The sequence below is a fragment of the Eleutherodactylus coqui genome, chromosome 1, assembly GCF_035609145.1.
Source record: "Eleutherodactylus coqui strain aEleCoq1 chromosome 1, aEleCoq1.hap1, whole genome shotgun sequence".
NCBI classification, from domain to species: domain Eukaryota; kingdom Metazoa; phylum Chordata; class Amphibia; order Anura; family Eleutherodactylidae; genus Eleutherodactylus; species Eleutherodactylus coqui.
In genome coordinates this window covers 156,413,502-156,424,139 of record NC_089837.1, presented here as the reverse complement: position 1 = coordinate 156,424,139, position 10,638 = coordinate 156,413,502, and positions in this window count along the sequence as shown.

Sequence of the window (10,638 nt, the reverse complement as noted above, 5' to 3'; positions counted from 1 at the left end):
ACTAATCAAATACACACATGGGATTGGCCTAATATAATATTAAATTAGATAGATAAACATTTTTTTTGTACAGACTGTTTTAAATGCTCCAGGTATTAATATGCTCATGTTTATATGATGGCTAAGAGAATGGCAAGCTAGAGACATCAAGAAGATACTTAGTAACCTACCCAGAATGTATTACTGTTTTACCGAGACAATCTTCTTTTTTACTACCAGTGTTTGACTCTGTTTTCCTGTAGATTAAGTCACCATTTCAGGTGACTTTTCATAATAAGCTGTAGTATGTGTACATGAGGAATAATATGTTTTCTGGCCTTTATATGATGTGATTTCCCCACTGAAGTCTTTATTTCTCAGTTTTCCCAGAGCTGGTTGGTGGAGACTAGCTGCTATGATGCCTCACATACACTGCACACATAAAGTGGAGGAGATTCTGCACGCCTAACAGTATCTATCATATACAGAGAAGCAGCAGTATGGATGACATTGCAGACAAGTACTTATATATGTGCTTCCAGGAGCTGTGAGACAGTAAGGCCCCCTGCACACGGGTGGAAATTCTGCAGGCATAGCAGAGACGAAAGACACCAGGAGCGGGTGAGCCGCAGGCCTCTGCAGGGGCGCAGGTCCGCATCCCGCTGCAAGAGTTCTCACAGCGAGATCCGACTCAGCCGTCTGCAGGCGGCCTAAAACAGCATTCGTTTCAGCAGCATTTGTGTATGTCTTTCTCTGCTTCTCTTTTGGTTCTTACTCACCTGTCTCCTGTCTGTAGATTTCTACGGGCGGCATATAAACTGACTTGTTAGTGAGCTGTTCGCCTTGAGAGTTCTTCTTGTCTACCAAAATGGCTTTTAACAGTTTTTTGGAATGAGTGAACAGTATATGAAGACCGGGTAGGAGAAATAAAAAACTGATGATAGGAGAATGAAGTCTTTTTCTCTGATAAGAAACATGACAACGTTCCTTATTTTAATTTATCAGTTATGCAAAGTTGGTTGAAGCAATAGTGACCATTTAAGCGTTTGGTGAGTGCCAATTATCAGAATAGTGCATTAGCTGCCTAAAGGGTAACAAGTTGCATTTTATGACTTTTCCATTTTCATGGCTGAGCTGGTTCATTATTTTAAATTTATAGGATTTCTAATTACACGACTTAGATTTTATGTCAGATACATTAGGGGAAAATGAAATTGCAGAGGCTTATGAAATACTAGAAGTTGGTTTTATGAATAATTTTGTGTTTTATTACAAGTAGTTATTACAAAAATACAAATAATAAACCAAATTTAAATAACACCTTCCCAATTTATAAATTGCTTATATCATAGCCCAAAATAGATAAAACATGGATCAGTACTACAAGTACAAAACGCAACTTTAGCAGTACATCAAAACTGCTTATTTAACACTTCTGTCACCATGTCAGCTTTCTTTCTAAATGCTCCAAGGAAGATGTCTGTATTTCCTGTTCTAAATATGTTGGCAGCAAATAGAAACAGATTGAAAAGAAAATCAACTGATCATCAACGTTGCTCATTCAAAAACCTGTGGGGAAGCTACTGCTAGCCATCATTTTTGTTTTGCAGTGGCTGTGGCAGGGCAAATATAGGATGCCATGCCAATGAATCATTCTAACATAATACATGGCTAGTAGAGATGAGCGAGCACCAAAATGCTCGGCTGCTCGTTACTCGAGACGAAATTTTCGCGATGCTCGAGGGTTCGTTTCGAGTAACAAACCCCATTGCAGTCAATGGGCGACTCGAGCATTTTTGTATATCGCCGATGCTCGCTAAGGTTTCTATTTGTGAAAATCTGGGAAATTCAAGAAAGTGATGGAAACAACACAGCAACGGATAGGGCAGGTGAGGGGCTACATGTTGGGCTGCATCTCAAGTTCCCAGGTCCCACTATTAAGCCACAATAGCGGCAATAGTGCCCCCCCCCCCCACTCCCAACAATTTTTACTTCTGAAAAACCCTCATTAGCCATGCATATCTTAGCTAAGCACCACACTACCTCCAACAAAGCACAATCACTGCCTGCATGACACTCCGCTGCCACTTCTCCTGGGTTACATGCTGCCCAACCCCCCCCCCAGCGCACGACCCAGTGTCCACAGCGCACACCAAAGTGTCCCTGCGCAGCCTTCAGCTGCCCTCATGCCACACCACCCTCATGTCTATTTATAAGCACGTCTGCCATGAGGAGGAACCGCAGGCACACACTGCAGAGGGTTGGCACGGCCAGGCAGCGACCCTCTTTAAAAGGGGCGGGGCGATAGCCCATAATGCTGTACAGAAGCAATGAGAAATCCAATCCTGTGCCACCTCCATCAGGAGCTGCACACGTGGGCATAGCAATGGGGAACCCATGTGCCACACACTATTCATTCTGTCAAGGTGTCTGCATGCCCCAGTCAGACCGGGGTTTTTTATAAATAGTCACAGGCAGGTACAACTCCGCAATGAGAATTCCATGTGCACCCACAGCATGGGTGGCTCCCTGGAACCCACTGGCTGTACATAAATAAATCCCATTGCATTGCCCATCACAGCTGAGGTAAAGTCAGGTTTAATGCAGGTGGGCTTCGGCCCACACTGCATGCCCCAGTCAGACTGGGGTTCTTTAGAAGTGGACACATGCAGTTACAACTCCGTGTGGACCGACAGCATGGGTGGGTCCCAGGAAGCCACCGGCGGTACATAAATATATCCCATTGCAGTGCCCAGCACAGCTGAAGTAACGTCAGGTTTAATGCAGGTGGTCTTCGGCCCACAGTGCATGCCCCAGTCTGACCGGGGTTTTTAATACATAGACACTGGCAGGTACAAATCCCTAATGTGAAGTCCCTGTGGACCCACAGCATGGGTGGCTACCTGGAACCCACCGTCGGTACATAAATAAATCCCATTGCAGTGCCCATCACAGCTGAGGTAACGTCAGGTTTAATGCAGGTGGTCTTCGGCCCACACTGCATGCCCCAGTCAGACTGGGGTTCTTTAGAAGTGGACACATGCAGTTACAACTCCGTGTGGACCGACAGCATGGGTGGGTCCCAGGAAGCCACCGGCGGTACATAAATAAATCCCATTGCAGTGCCCTGCTCAGCAGAGCTAACGTCAGGTTTAATGCAGGTGGTCTTCGGCCCACACTGCATGCCCCAGTCAGACTGGGGTTCTTTAGAAGTGGACACATGCAGTTACAACTCCGTATGGACCGACAGCATGGGTGGCTCCCTGGAACCCACCGGCGGTACATAAATAAATCCCATTGCAGTGCCCATCACAGCTGAGGTAACGTCAGGTTTAATGCAGGTGGGCTTCGGCCCACACTGCATGCCCCAGTAAGACTGGGGTTCTTTAGAAGTGGACACATGCAGTTACAACTCCGTGTGGACCGACAGCATGGGTGGGTCCCAGGAAGCCACCGGCGGTACATAAATAAATCCCATTGCAGTGCCCTGCTCAGCAGAGCTAACGTCAGGTTTAATGCAGGTGGTCTTCGGCCCACACTGCATGCCCCAGTCTGACTGGGGTTCTTTAGAAGTGGACACATGCAGTTACAACTCCGTATGGACCGACAGCATGGGTGGCTCCCTGGAACCCACCGGCGGTACATAAATATATCCCATTGCAGTACCCAGCACAGCTGAGGTAACGTCAGGTTTAATGCAGGTGGGCTTCGGCCCACACTGCATGCCCCAGTAAGACTGGGGTTCTTTAGAAGTGGACACATGCAGTTACAACTCCGTGTGGACCGACAGCATGGGTGGCTCCCTGGAACCCACCGGTGGTACATAAATAAATCCCATTGCAGTGCCCATCACAGCTGAGGTAGCGTCAGGTTTAATGCAGGTGGGCTTCGGCCCACACTGCATGCCCCAGTAAGACTGGGGTTCTTTAGAAGTGGACACATGCAGTTACAACTCCGTGTGGACCGACAGCATGGGTGGCTCCCTGGAACCCACCGGTGGTACATAAATAAATCCCATTGCAGTGCCCATCACAGCTGAGGTAGCGTCAGGTTTAATGCAGGTGGGCTTCGGCCCACACTGCATGCCCCAGTAAGACTGGGGTTCTTTAGAAGTGGACACATGCAGTTACAACTCCGTGTGGACTGACAGCATGGGTGGGTCCCAGGAAGCCACCTGCGGTACATAAATAAATCCCATTGCAGTGCCCTGCTCAGCAGAGCTAACGTCAGGTTTAATGCAGGTGGTCTTCGGCCCACACTGCATGCCCCAGTCAGACTGGGGTTCTTTAGAAGTGGACACATGCAGTTACAACTCCGTATGGACCGACAGCATGGGTGGCTCCCTGGAACCCACCGGCGGTACATAAATATATCCCATTGCAGTACCCAGCACAGCTGAGGTAACGTCAGCTTTAATGCAGGTGGGCTAAAAATTACTAGGATTACAATGTAGGCGAGGGCCCCCAAAAATTGGTGTACCAACAGTACAAATGTATCTCAGAAAAATTGCCCATGCCCAACCAAGAGGGCAGGTGAAACCCATTATTCACTTTGGTTAATGTGGCTTAATTTGTAACTAGGCCTGTAGGCGGCCCAGTTAAAATAAATATTGGTTCAGGTGCAAGTTTCAACGCTTTATTGAATTGAGAATTGAAACGTATAAACATTGTTTACAAAAGTTATATGACTGAGCCTTGTGGGCCTCAGAAAAATTGCCCGTTCGGCGTGATTACGTGAGCTTTCAGGAGGAGGAGCAGGAGGAGGAGGATGAATATAATACACAGATTGATGAAGCTAAAAGGTCCCTGTTTTTTATGGTGATAGAGAATGATGCTTCCATCCGCGGGTGCAGCCTACGTATTGTTTAGGTATCGCTGCTGTCCGCTGGTGGAGAAGAGAAGTCTGGGGAAATCCAGGCTTTGTTCATCTTTATGATTGTAAGCCTGTCGGCACTGTCCGTTGACAGGCGGGTACGCTTATCCGTGATGATTCCCCCAGCCGCACTAAGCACCCTCTCTGACCAGACGCTAGCCGCAGGACAAGCAAGCACCTCCAGGGCATACAGCGCGAGTTCAGGCCACGTGTCCAGCTTCGACACCCAGTAGTCGTAGGGGGAAGAGGCGTCATGGAGGACGGTCGTGCGATCGGCTACGTACTCCCTCACCATCCTTTTACAGTTCTCCCGCCAACTCAGCCTTGACTGGGGAGCGGTGACACAGTCTTGCTGGGGAGCCATAAAGCTGGCAAAGGCCTTGGAGAGTGTTCCCCTGCCTGTGCTGTACATGCTGCCTGATCTCTGCGCCTCCCCTGCTACCTGGCCCTCGGAACTGTGCCTTCTGCCACTAGCGCTGTCGGATGGGAATTTTACCATCAGATTGTCCGCCAGGGTCCTGTGGTATAGCATCACTCTTGAACCCCTTTCCTCTTCGGGTATGAGAGTGGAAAGGTTCTCCTTATACCGTGGGTCGAGCAGTGTGTACACCCAGTAATCCGTAGTGGCCAGAATGCGTGTAATGCGAGGGTCACGAGAAAGGCATCCTAACATGAAGTCAGCCATGTGTGCCAGGGTACCTGTACGCAACACATGGCTGTCCTCACTAGGAAGATCACTTTCAGGATCCTCCTCCTCCTCCTCCTCCTCAGGCCATACACGCTGAAAGGATGACAGGCAAGCAGCATGGGTACCCTCAGCAGTGGGCCAAGCTGTCTCTTCCCCCTTCTCCTCATGCTCCTCCCCCTCGTCCTCCTCCTCCTCAACGCACTGAGATATAGACAGGAGGGTGCTCTGACTATCCAGCGACATACTGTCTTCCCCCCACCTCCGTTTCCGAGCGCAAAGCGTCTGCCTTTATGCTTTGCAGGGAACTTCTCAAGAGTCATAGCAGAGGAATGGTGACGCTAATGATTGCAGCATCGCCGCTCACCATCTGGGTAGACTCATCAAAGTTTCCAAGGACCTGGCAGATGTCTGCCAACCAGGCCCACTCTTCTGTAAAGAATTGAGGAGGCTGACTCCCACTACGCCGCCCATGTTGGAGTTGGTATTCCACTATAGCTCTACGCTGCTCATAGAGCCTGGCCAACATGTGGAGCGTAGAGTTCCACCGTGTGGGCACATCGCACGGCAGTCGGTGCACTGCCAGATTAAACCGATGTTGCAGGGTCCGCAGGGTGGCAGCGTCCGTGTTGGACTTGCGGAAATGTGCGCTGAGGCGGCGCACCTTTCCGAGCAGGTCTGACAAGTGTGGGTAGCTTTTCAGAAAGCGCTGAACAACCAAATTAAAGACATGGGCCAGGCATGGCACGTGCGTGAGGCTGCCGAGCTGCAGAGCCGCCACCAGGTTACGGCCGTTGTCACACACGACCATGCCCGGTTGGAGGCATAGCAGCGAAAGCCAGCGGTTGGTCTGCTCTGTCAGACCCTGCAGCAGTTCGTGGGCCATGTGCCTCTTCTCTCCTAAGCTGAGTAGTTTCAGCACGGCCTGCTGACGCTTGGCCACCGCTGTGCTGCCACGCCGCGTTACACCGACTGCTGGCGACGTGCTGCTGACACATCTTGATTGCGAGACAGAGGTTGCGTAGGAGGAGGAGGAGGAGGGTGGTTTAGTGGAGGAAGCATACACCGCCGCAGATACCAGCACCGAGCTGGGGCCCGCAATTCTGGGGGTGGGTAGGACGTGAGCGGTCCCAGGCTCTGACTCTGTCCCAGCCTCCACTAAATTCACCCAATGTGCCGTCAGGGAGATATAGTGGTCCTGCCCGCCTGTGCTTGTCCATGTGTCCGTTGTTAAGTGGACCTTGGCAGTAACAGCGTTGGTGAGGGCGCGTACAATGTTGTGGGAGACGTGGTCGTGCAGGGCTGGGACGGCACATCGGAAAAAGTAGTGGCGACTGGGAACCGAATAGCGCGGGGCTGCCGCCGCCATCATGTTTTTGAAAGCCTCCGTTTCCACAAGCCTATACGGCAGCATCTCCAGGCTGATCAATTTGGCTATGTGCACGTTTAACGCTTGAGCGTGCGGGTGCGTGGCAGCGTACTTGCACTTGCGCTCCAACACTTGCTCTAGCGACGGCTGGACGGTGCGCTGAGAGACATTGGTGGATGGGGCCGAGGGCAACGGAGGTGAGGGTGTGGGTGCAGACCGGGAGACGGTCGTGTCTGTGTCCTGAGAGGGGGGTTGGATCTCAGTGGCAGGTTGGGGCACAGCGGGAGAGACAGTGGTGCAAACCGGAGGTGGTGAACGGCCTTCGTCCCACCTTGTGGGGTGCTTGGCCATCATATGCCTGCGCATGCTGGTGGTGGTGAGGCTGGTGGTGGTGGCTCCCCGGCTGATCTTGGCGCGTCAAAGGTTGCACACCACTGTTCGTCGGTCATCTGCACTCTCAGTGAAAAACTGCCAGACCTTTGAGCACCTCGGCCTCTGCAGGGCGGCATGGCGCGAGGGGGCGCTTTGGGAAACAGTTGGTGGATTATTCGGTCTGGCCCTGCCTCTACCCCTGGCCACCACACTGCCTCTTTCAACCTGCCCTGCTGCTGCACTTGCCTCCCCCTCTGAAGACCTGTCCTCAGTAGGCTTAGCAAACCAGGTGGGGTCAGTCACCTCATCGTCCTGCTGCTCTTCCTCCGAATCCTCTGTGCGCTCCTCCCTTGGACTTACTGCAATTACTACTATCTGAGTGATAGACAACTGTGTCTCATCGTCGTCGTCCTCCTCACCCACTGAAAGCTCTTGAGACAGTTGCCGGAAGTCCCCAGCCTCATCCCCCGGACCCCGGGAACTTTCCAAAGGTTGAGCATCGGTCACGACAAACTCCTCCGGTGGGATAGAAACGATTGCTGCCCATTCTGGGCAGGGGCCCGAGAACAGTTCCTGGGAGTCTGCCTGCTCCTCAGAATGTGTCATTTTAATGGAGTGAGGAGGCTGGCAGGAAGGAGGAGCAGCAGCCAGAGGATTCAGAGTTGCAGCAGTGGACGGCGTAGAACTCTGGGTGGTCGATAGATTGCTGGATGCACTTTCTGCCATCCACGACAGGACCTGCTCACACTGCTCATTTTCTAATAAAGGTCTACCTCGTGGACCCATTAATTGTGAGATTAATCTGGGGACGCCAGAAACGTGCCTCTCTCCTAATCCCGCAGCAGTCGGCTGCGATACACCTGGATCAGGAGCTCGGCCTGTGCCCACACCCTGACTTGGGCCTCCGCGTCCTCGCCCGCGTCCACGTCCTCTAGGCCTACCCCTACCCCTCAGCATGGTGTATTACCAGTAGTGCAGAAACAGAACGCTGTAATTAAATGTGCCGCTTATTGGCCTGTGGTTGGAGGTTGACTTCGCTTACGGAACGCACAGCAGAGCCAGGAAAGAATTTTGCGCAAGCCTGTAGTGAGACGTAGGTGCGTATGACTGAGCTAGTGGAATTCACAGCACTGAAGCAGTCAAGTGTCCAAAGGCCACTAGTAGGCCTTAAGTATTTTGCTTCTATTTTTTAAAGGCTGAGCTGAGACAGCAGACAGATACTGTAGGCAGCGTATATATGTATACTGTTTCCCTCTGGACGAGATGACGGCGGTGATGTAACGGGCAACGTAGAGCCAGGAAAGAATTTTGCGCAAGCCTGCTGTAACACTTAGCTGCGTATTAATTAGGACTACTACCCCCAGCAGAGACGCAGTACACTCAAGACGGTCACAGGCAGCCCAAAGATAGTATTTTTCCCAAATTTGTTTGAAAAAGCCCACTGCCTATATAGACAGTATATCCCTTTCACCTTTCCCACTGTCCCTGCCTCACCACTACTGGCCCTATACTATGTAAAATTACTGCAGACTGTTTCCCTCTGGACGGGATGACGGCGGTGATGTAACGGGCAACGCAGAGCCAGGAAAGAGTTTTGCGCAAGCCTGCTGTAACACTTAGCTGCGTATTATTTAGGACTACTACCCCCAGCAGAGACGCAGTACACTCAAGACGGTCACAGGCAGCCCAAAGATAGTATTTTTCCCAAATTTGTTTGAAAAAGCCCACTGCCTATATAGACAGTATATCTCTTTCACCTTTCCCACTGTCTCTGCCTCACCACTACTGGCCCTATACTATGTAAAATTACTGTAGACTGTTTCCCTCTGGACGGGATGACGGCGGTGATGTAACGGGCAACGCAGAGCCAGGAAAGAATTTTGCGCAAGCCTGCTGTAACACTTAGCTGCGTATTAATTAGGACTACTACCCCCAGCAGAGACGCAGTACACTCAAGACGGTCACAGGCAGCCCAAAGATAGTATTTTTCCCAAATTTGTTTGAAAAAGCCCACTGCCTATATAGACAGTATATCTCTTTCACCTTTCCCACTGTCCCTGCCTCACCAGTACTGGCCCTATACTATGTTAAATTACTGCAGACTGAAGACGCAATGCTCTGCATGCCCGATATACAAAAAAAAAAAAATGTGCAACACTGCTCACAGCAGCCTTAACATTACTGCACATGGTCAGATGTGGCCCTAAGAAGGACCGTTGGGGTTCTTCAAGCCTAAAATAACTCCTAACGCTCTCCCTATAGCAGCAGCAGCATCAGCAGCACTGTCCCTGATCTCTGTCAGAATGCATCTGTGGTGAGCCGCCGGCGGGGCAGATTTAAATACTCGGGTGACACCTGATCTCGCCAGCCACTCACTGCAGGGGGGTGGTATAGGGCTGGAACATCACAGGAGGAAGTTGTAATGCCTTCCCTGTCTTTCTATTGGCCAGAAAAGCGCGCTAATGTCTCAGAGATGAAAGTGAAAATAACTCGAACATCGCGTGGTACTCGTCTCGAGTAACGAGCATCTCGTACACCCTAATACTCGAACGAGCATCCAGCTCGGACGAGTACGTTCGTTCATCTCTAATGGCTAGGCCTCAACTTCCGAGTAATTTCTGAAGCTGGACCTGTGGTGATCAGCTGATTGGTGTGCTATCTCAATCTACAAAAAGAGTTGTCATAATGGCCTGCTCTTGCTTAACAGTACCTTAATTCCTGCTCACAGAAAGGAGTCCCAAGTAGGGTGGTCCCCTTAATATGGTCCTTATTTCATTACAGGGTGTAAGGAATTTAAGTGTCCTGGTTAGATACACCCTCTTAAAAGTTTTTACTCAATTCAATCTTCTACAAGATCTATTCCTCTTTTGCGGCTGCATGGAGGAACAGTTCATTCTGAACTAAAAGTACATTTCTCATACATCACTATATTATATAATCCAGTTATCAATACATTTGTATAATCAGAAATTGCCATTATTTCCTCAAGACATTATATGGGCACAGTCTTTGTTAGGCTCCACAGTGGTTTTCAGGTTTCTTCTAGTTGAATGAGTTGTCTGCTAAGTTAAAAACATAGGGCAGTATTTTAATGGGCATCATACCACCCGCTTAGGAAATACACTTCACAGTCTTCACTGATGCCTCTGATCTCCCTTGTACTCCACAGTTGAGTTAATCGAAGAGTGCAGCATACAAGATGAAGAACAGGTCACATGATCAGCAGATGGGACATCTTGCTGCAGAGCTTGAACACCGCTCCCATTGGGGCATGTGACCATGGACTGCAACGTGGGTCAGAGACATCAGTGTACACAAAGTGTAATTGGCAAGTAGATGGTAAAATGCCCTCAAAAACATT